General features: G+C 41.4%; 1 protein-coding gene across 3 annotated transcripts in view; it reads right to left on the minus strand.

Annotated features, from left to right (window-relative positions):
- The window catches only part of MTUS1 (microtubule associated scaffold protein 1), a 166,624-nt gene extending 160,849 nt beyond the window's left edge, over positions 1 to 5,775 (minus strand). For 2 of the 3 annotated variants that reach the window (XM_027598753.2, XM_027598754.2), the window contains exon 1: positions 5,024 to 5,247. The gene's annotated coding sequence lies outside the window, so the exon portion shown is untranslated. Of the gene's footprint in view, positions 1 to 5,023; positions 5,248 to 5,460 lie in introns of those variants that run through there. The other variant, XM_027598755.2, reaches the window with a different exon arrangement.
- Positions 5,776 to 9,496: the final 3,721 nt, after the last annotated feature.

A 9,496-nucleotide genomic window follows, 5' to 3' on the forward strand; every position in this document is an offset into this window, starting at 1 on the left:
AGTATAGCAGTTTACTATATAACTAAAAAACAGGCTTTTCATAGCACGAAGTGATTTAACTGGTAGTTATTCTGGTAACTACAACTCAATTGATGACACAAAGGTTGGGAGAAGGGGTGAGCCCGTGGTGTTTTTTTGTTTTTTTAAGGTTTTATTTACTTGTCAGAGAGAGAGAAAGAAAGCACAAGCAGGGGGAAAGCAGGCAGAGGGAGAAGCAGGCTCCCTGCTGAGCAAGGAGTGCAACATGGGAGTGGATCCCAGGCTCCTGGGATCATGACCTAATCCAAAGGCAGATGCTTAACCGACTGAGCCACCCAGGTGCCCCTCAGTCTATGTTTCCAATGTCAGCTCCTATATGGCTTGTATAGGCTTCTATTTTTGTTCCTATTTAAAGCTGCATTATATAAAGCTCTATATAGGCTTCAAATTTTGTTCCAATGAACACAGCCACATGTAAGCTCTACTTGTATTCAAACATCTATTTAAACAAGAATATACTTTTACACATCTCCTTCCCACTCTTCTCAAGAATTGCTTTCTCATTGCCAATTTAGAACACAAAATGTCCTGAAATGTTTTAGTTAATCGTAGAAGGTCAGCTCAATCATGGTTGATCAGCCCACGAACATCAGTGCCAACTTCATTTTCTTTGCATTGAGGGTAAATGTAAATTGACAAGGTACAAATATTTACAAGAATTTAAAAGAGTGAAAATAAGGAATTTGATGGCTTTAAACCCCTCTCCATGGCATCTTAGCCCTAAGCCTGATGTTTTCGCAGTCTGTTTTCTTCCCAATCTGAGCTTTCTTTTTCCGTGTGCACGTAGTGGGAAGCTGGCCAGACCTGCCCTCCCACTTAGCACAACTCTTACTGAAAAACGAAATCAGTACAATTTCAGACAAAATTAACACTACCTGGAAGTAATTTCCTGGCAACAGCTTCGCCCTTTGCAGCTAGTTTGAGAAGCTTACGACCTGCACATGATCTTCTTTCACTGCTCAAAAAGAATGGGTCCTACTAAAAAGTAAACATGTCTCCTCAAAAGAAACCAAGTGACTTTAAGCCTATTTAGTTTTACAACTTCAAAATGAAATAAAATTTCTATGTGAGAATGGTAGGATGTGTGGTTTTTACTTTTACTCATGCAAGTAATATGTACACAGAACATTCATAAGCTTAGACATAAGCCTTAACAAATGTAAATACAGTTTATCTTTAAATATTTTCTCTTCAATATTGGGCTTACACTGCAGACTACAGAAAACCTACCAGCTTTAATGAATACACACCTAAGGTTGTTTTGGAATCAAAGATGTATATGCAAAAATGGAATTCTGAAGTGCTTGAAAGCTATTTACCTAACACCTCTAGATTCAGCCTTGTTTATTATTCTCTTTGTTGAGCAAACACTCTTCCTGGATTGTGTAAACATTATATATCAGGGCAATCACAAACTGCAAAATACCTTATAGTGTATGAAAATGAAGTTTTATTGTATTTACCTACATAGTAAAGATTAGCTCCCAAATCTGTCATCCCCAAAATGGAAGTCTTTTTCATTTTGAGCCAAGTGAATAAGAAAAAGTCATGCATTAATATCATGGATAAGTGCCCACAGAGAATAATAACTTCTGATTTCATATTGCAGTCCTCTCTTTTAAAAAAGAAAATTATCAGAACAATCTTGTATGAGCTTGATTTAGAAAAATACATCTTTAGAAGAAGTAGTTGCCAGTTGAACTCAGTTACTGGTTATAACCGATTTCCCAAAGTATGGGAAACCCTGGTTAAAGCAGGCTTTTCTAAAAAAAAAATTTCAGGCTGGTGGTCACACCCCATAGGACCTAATCCTTTTCCTGCAGCACACTCACCCTGTCACTACTCCTCACCTCTCCAAAGGCCACAGCCACCGCTGTCCAGGTCCCTACCAGGCAAGTGGGGCAGGTCACCTCCTGGTAGGTAGGCTCACCTGCCTCCAGAGAAAGTTTGGGCTCATTTTTTACATGCCCTAAAACACATGCAACACACACCAACCTTATCCTCGGGGCTCATATATGGTCTGGTGGCTTATTTGTGGGCCCTAAGTGATGGAAAATTCACTCAGCAAAGCCTTTAAGAGTCCTCAGGGTATATTTAAACTTCCACAGTATGGAACGATAACTCAAGTTTGGGAAATGAGGCGGTTCCCCCCCCTTTAAATAGTTTCATCTGTAAACAGTGTTGGAAATTTTGGAAAAATTTTAAACTACATATACATCTATCTAGACATCAAGAAAAGACTCAACAATTCAGTATGAACTGTAATGATTGTACAATCTGGCAAGACACTACTACAAATAAAAAAAAATGTATAGTGAGCCTAATCACATATTTACATAATCATAGAACAGATCTGAAACATTTTTATTCCCTGGGATTTAAAACTTTGTTCTGATTTTGAAGAATGTTGTTCCTAACGATATATACCATGCACAACTATTTCTTATCAACAAACCCAATCTGGTTTACAATGGTCTACTCCAGGACTTGGAGGTTGTTCTAATGGATTTGAAAGGAATCTTACTCAGAATTGGTGGGGAGGGGACGGGAGGGGAGATTCTTTTAAAAGTCTGCCACTGTTACCCAGTTAAGCTATGATTCAGAAGTGTTAATTCTGTTTTTGAGAAAGTCAACAGACTTGGCTACATTAAAGTCTAGAACACCTCTAAGTCAAAACCACTATAAACTCATGGTATTCGTCTTTATAAAGCCAAGACATCATGGGGGGAAAAAAATCTGTAATATGAAATATAAAAGTTTATTATCAGTCCATAAAAGTTCGAATAGAAAAATACTAATATCCCAGTAGAAAAAAAAATTGGCACTGCAGTCATAAAAAAAGGAACAAAAATGAAAAATAAATTTTTTTTGGTATTCATGATTTGTGATTAAAGAACTGGAAATTTAGGTATCAAGAAAGCACTGTTTACCTCTAAAGCTGGAAGAATTATTTTTCCTTTTAGGAGTGATTCCCCATATTAACAAGAATACCATAACAGATACTGTGTGTTGGTGGGGATCATACTTGGCAAAACATTTTTTGGAAAGCAAATGGTCCATCTGTATCAAGAGATCTTTGAGCCAAAAAGTGTATTTCAAGGACTCCATCCTAAGGAAATAGGCCCTGTAGATAAAGTTTTATAAGAGATATTTGTTACAAGAGTATATATTTAATAGGAATTGGAAATAAAAGTTCAGCTTATAATTTGTTGCCTCTATATAATAAAATATTATGTAGCCACTAAAATAAGACTCTTAGAGAACTGTAATGACCTGCAAACTTTTTCCTCATAAACAGGAAAAAAATCAGTATGCAATATCTGTATAAACTGCATCATAACTGTAAAAAAATAAATTAACAAGCACGAAGAAAACATTTGTGATTATATTTGGGTGGTAGAATTATTTAATTCATACTTTTTCTGAATCTACCCATTTTTATACAGCAAGCAGACATGGAACAAGGCCAACAGAGGAGGGCTATTATGGGACATGCCTTCTAAATGCTTCCGTCTATTAACAAATACAGAGAAAGAAATCTAGCTAGAATTTTATAACCATGAAATTATCCAAAATTGTAACCATGTATTACTAATACATAATTAAAAGGTGCAGATCTTCTGCAAGCACTATTTTCTCCATAATGCTGATTTTTAAAGAGGGAAAATTGGCACAAGTAAATAATATGTATTATTTTAAACTCGATTCCACTAAGTTTTTTTTTTTTAAGGATAAATAGTTTTAATCATTTCTTTGTATAACTTTCCTTATGGAATAGTGTATTAAAAAAAAAGTATCCCACACATTGCAAAGCACTATGCAAATAAGGCATCATTGGTTCAATTTAAATTGTCCATCATTTCCTGCCCTGATTATCCCTGAAAAAGAGGCTGGTCTACTGTATAGCATTTCCAAATTCTTCAGTTTCTCTTCGGGTTAACCACACACTATCTGGGTGTACCTAGGCTCCTTACAGAGGTCATAGGTTCCCAGGAAGCAGCGACTCATTTCCTTTTTATTCTCCTCCCTCCTCGCCTCCACTAACACCTGCACCGCACCCTCCACCACCCCCCACCCCGGGGCTAAGGATTTAGTGTGCTGATGACTAAAATCACATCACCTGGCAAAACAAACCCTGTCATTCCTGAGTTTTGCCTAAAACTGAAACAAACACAACACGCTGGATTTCCTTTCTTAGCACCCAAACTACTAAATAGTCAATAGTAGTTAACAGAGTAGGTCAAACTTGATGCAGGCTAAATGAAGAATCTCTCCATTCTTACTCCAAAATAAATTATGCTAAGTCAAAGTCAACAATCACTTAGTTATTTGCAAAGAGTACATCTTGAAAAAGGAGGGGGAAAAATTAAGGTAACAAGTCCCATAATTACTGTAGAGTAGTGATCAGGTGACTTGACGTAGGAGTGGATTTTTCTAGAGAGCTAGAAAAGCACAAGTAAGCCGCAGGAAGTAGTAAGGCACGGGACGGGAGGACCTTGGGAATTGCAGCAACCTCATTAACGCCACATTTCAGCCCTGATCGCTTTTGCTGAGAATGGGCCCAAGCGAACCGCAACGGGAAAAGGCTGGGACTGCTGAGCCCTGGCGGGTCAAGTATTTGGTGGGCGGCTTCCGGCTGCAAGCAAACGCCTGTCAGTCTGCGTCTACTGTAAACCCCTTCGGTCACTTTCAAGGTGACAGCTACGGCGATCCGCATCCGTCCCTGCCGCACCAGCTGCTCTGACCCCACGTGAGACCCGATCTCCGCAGCCTCCGCTCCTGTGTTGTCTCCCCACTTCTCCCCCAACTTTGGCACCCAAGCCCCTGGAATAACCGCCCCCTCCCTCAAAGCTAGTTCAGTCCCCCGTGACGGTCACGTTCACGTTGTGTCCCCGGCCGTCCGTTTCCCCTCCCACCGCCCCCAGCCCGAGATCTCCGCCGCGGACAGGCTGGGCAGCCGGAATCTTCTCAACTCCGCACTTACCCGCAGCTCCTCCTTCTCCTGGGATTAGAGACATAGAGTAGGGGAAACGGACTGAGCGCCCCGGCGCCGGCGCTCCAGGCCCACCCGGGAGACCCGCGGTGCAATCAGTGCCCAGTGGGCAACGTCTACACCTGGGGCCACACGGCTCGTCCCTCACCCCACCCCCGCACGCCAGCGGCGGCTGCAGCTGCCAAGCGGGAACCCCGAGGCCGGGGCGCCCCAGCCTCCCCGCCTCTCCAGCCGCTGGGGGTGGAGCAAGGGCGGGGAGTTCGGGAAACTTGTAAATAGAAAAGCTCCGCCGCCTCTACCCACCTCGCCCGCTGCCACCCCTTCCAAGCTGCCCCAGCCTGCACCTCGCTGCTGGAGACAAAGGGCAGGCGGCATTCAAGGGGGGGGTGGTGCGCCCCGAGAAACTTGAAAGACGCGCGTGGCTGTACCTCGGAACACAGGCCCGGGAGACTCCCGCCGCGCTCCGCTCCGCTCTACTCGTCAGGTTGGCGGGTTCGACTAGCCAGTTCGCTCCCTCCTCTGGCGCTCCCGCGTCCGGGTCCCGAAGCCCCGCACGCTCCCGGGCTAAATGCAGACGCGCCCCAGGCCCCCGGCGTCAGCCCAGGACTGCGCCGCACCTGTTGCCACGTGCAACGCCGGGCCCCGCGGCTGCTGCCAGCGCACCTGGCTGACCCGCGCGTCCCTAGACCACGCAGGTCCCCGAGGACGATTGGCGTTCTGCCTACTCCGGCTCTCGCCTCCTGTGTTATCCCTGCGAGCTCTCTAGCTTCCAGCTAGCCGTGGGGCATTGCAGCGAGGGCGGGCCAGGAGTGGGGGTAGGGAGTGGGAGGTTGCAGAATTATCAGGGCGGAGGTTTGCTAGGAACCAGCACTGATTGTCTCCTCAGAGTGTCCGACTCCTGGTCTGTTTTATCTTCGTACTACTAAGAAGTTTATTAGCAAACACCTATTAAAGGTTAAAGAAATGAGCTCCAGCTGTTATCTTGGGATAAGTGGAAAGAATACAATACCAGGGAGATAAACGAGGCCCGACCCACTCTTCTCTAAACACAAATGAAGTTCTTCTTTGCTAAAGTGAACGAATTTCATCCATAGCTGTCTATTAGGCTCATAAAATATTTTCTTCTATAGACATATTTTTTTAAAGATTTTATTTATTTATTTGACAGAGAGAGACACAGCGAGAGAGGGAACACAGCAGGGGGAGTGGGAGAGGGAGAAGCCGGCTTCCCGCAGAGCAGGGAGCCCGCTGCGGGGCTCGATCCTAGGACCCTGGGACCATGACCCGAGCCGAAGGCAGACGCTTAACGACTGAGTCACCCAGGCGCCCCTCTATAGACATATTTTTAATGCAACGCTTTTCCGAAAATGCCATTCCACTTACGACAGATGTAAGATTATTGAGCCATTAAGTGTCAGACAACCTGGGCCCAAACTTAAAATAATAATTAACCGGTTTGGATTTGCTGAAAGCGTTTTAAGAGAGGCTTTTTCAGAGAATTAATCTGAGGATATTGTATTTGACTAAGTTTTCTATGCTAGCAACATTAGATCCACTAAGAGATGTACTGCCATTTACGGTTGCAAAGCCTTTTCACATTACAATGTCCCAGTATCTCCTGAACAAGACCCAGAGTAAATAGGTCAGATTATTATCTCCATATTTCAGCTGAAGAAATGGAAGCTAAGAAAGGTCAAGGGACTTACTCAGGGTCACACAGCTAGCGAGAGTTAGTGCAAACCCATCTGGCCTAACTCATGATCTTGTCTTTTATTGTATTGCATGCAAACTTGCTTTTGAAGAACCTGTTGCAAAGACAGACATGTAACTAATATATCTGTGACTTTGAAAGGCATATGATTATTTTTAAAGAGATACAGCACTAAACACCATTGAATGATTCTCTCATGCAAAAGCACCAAAACAAACAAAAAAATCAGAAAAACAAATGCACTGATCCTGTTACTGCAAGTCCTGAGGCAATTATGCTAATTAGCAACATGCCTCCTTCCTAAACAGAATAGTCCTAGTGTTAAACGTATCATTTAATCTTTATAACCCTCATGTGACCCGGATGATTTGGTCCAACCCCCTACAGTTCTATTGTGTGGCTTAGTTTTATCTATAAATATAGAACCTGTTTTACTTCATTTTTCTAAGAGATTGAAGTAAAGGGAAAACAAAAAAACCAACAAAAGAAACACCTCTCCTAAGTAGTTAGAAGCAACTTTTGTGGTCATTGGGAATCTGAAACTTAGCTTTTAATTGCATGCACATAAAAACAGAAGTTACCTTCTAGGGACATCATCAGGGACTTTGTCAAGGCAAATATGCTTGAAATGGGACCTGCTGACTTTTCTTTCCATCTTGGTCCTGGGCATGTTGCCATGTTCTTGATCTCTGAACTCCAATGTTAACCTGCTACAGACTCAATGAACAGTATTAAGGGTCAGATAATACTCCACATAACGTAGGGGTCATTTGTCCTTAAAAGAAAAAAGTTAGCATAATTTTTTTCTTGCACTAGAAAAATGCAAATTAAAATGACATTGAGAAAACACTTTTTCATTTATCAGAACCATAAAGATTAGAAAGTTTGATAACCACTGTGTGCTGGCAAAGTGGAGAGACACTCAGTCACAGTGCAGATGTGCATGTACATCAGAATGGCTCCATTGAGGGCAATTCATTCTACCTAATAAGATTATAAATGCACATGTCCTTTGAGCCAGTAAGTCTACACTTAAGAATTCATCTTACAACACACAAGAAATGGTAGATGTGTATAAACTTATCCATTTCAGCATTGTTTATGGTAACAAAAGATTGAAAAAAGTATAGATGTTTATTAATAAAGGACTGGTAAATTATGAAACGGCCATAAATGACATCCTATGAAGGCTTAAGAAAAGAATGAAGAGGGGCACCTCGGTGGCTCAGTCGGTTAAGTGTCTGCCTTTGGCTCAGGTCTTGATGGGGGGAGGAGGGGTCCTGGGATCAAGGTCCTTGGGCTCCCTGCTAAGCGGGGAGCCTGCTTCTCCCTCTCCCACTCCCCCTGCTTGTGTTCCCTCTCTCGCTGTCTCTCTCTCTCTGTCAAATAAACTCTTAAAAAAAGAAAAAAGAAAAGAATGAAGAAAAATGAAAAACAAACTAAAAGAAAATTTTCATTTAAACAAATGTGTTACATGGCAATGTTAATAAGCACTACTCTATGTTCTAGTAATTAAAAACCTAAAAAAAAAGTGAAAGCTCTTTGTACTCTTCTGAAATGATCTCCAAGATACATTATGTGCACAATTTTTAAAAAATGAAAAACAATTATCTAACAGTATGCTACATTTTTCTATTAAAAGGGGGGAATTAAATACACTTCTATGGAAATATATATGTGTGTATATATATATATACATAAATTTGTATAAGCATAAAATATCTCTGAAAAGACATATCAGAAACCGCTAAGATTGGTTGCATCTTGGGAAGGAGGCTGATCAGCTGGAGGGCAGGATTTGAAGAGAAATTTTGCACTGGATATAATTTTGTATTTTTTGAATTTTGAACCATGTAAATAATAGTACCCATTCCAATATTTTAAAATGCTTCACTACTTGAAGTTTTGCCATCAAGAATGACTAAAATTCTCCCCCTAATTTCACTTACAGATATAATAAATAGTAAAATTTCTCATACATAAATGGGGAGAAAAAAGAAAAACGCTTAACTGATACTTTCAGACTATTCTCCAGTTTATCTAAAAAGAAAGTATTCAAAAAAAATTTTTAAAAAGTATTCAGTACATAAAATTCTAACACGCTGTCATTATGGTGAAAATGACGACTTAGGGCGCCTGGGTGGCTCCGTTGGTTAAACAACTGCTTTCGGTTCAGGTCATGATCCTGGAGTCCCAGGATCGAGTCCCGCATCGGGCTCCCTGCTCAGTGGGGAGCCTGCTTCTCCCTCCCATCATTCCATCCGGGATAGAAAACAACAATATATTGTACATAATACTGTAAGAAACTTTATGTGCTTTTTTTTTATAATGGCTTTGAATAAAAACCAAATATTATCATAAAATTCAACTCGAAAATATTTACCCAGTCCGGGACCAAGCCAATGTCAATCAAGCCTTGTAACAACACAATGGATCAAGCATTGACTGTAACTAGACATTTGTGTATATAGCCGTTCTTTCATATATGCTTTTGAAAGTCAGATATGCTCATGTCCACAAATCCCTTGGCTCAGAGTGAGACACAGTTGTTTTAAACAACATTCCAGAAGTTTTCTAGTCGGCCAAAAATTTGATAGGTGCTGAAGAACTGCAGAACTGAGAAAGACCCAGAATGCCGGAATTTTGTGATACTGTTGATGACCTGTTTCCTGTTTCTGTTGAGAGAAGACATGTATTGCAAATAGCCACATGACATTTAATTCTTATGTCCCAAGATGGTAAGACATCCATGG

This window comes from Zalophus californianus, chromosome 2 (genome assembly GCF_009762305.2).
Source record: "Zalophus californianus isolate mZalCal1 chromosome 2, mZalCal1.pri.v2, whole genome shotgun sequence".
Lineage (NCBI taxonomy): Eukaryota > Metazoa > Chordata > Mammalia > Carnivora > Otariidae > Zalophus > Zalophus californianus.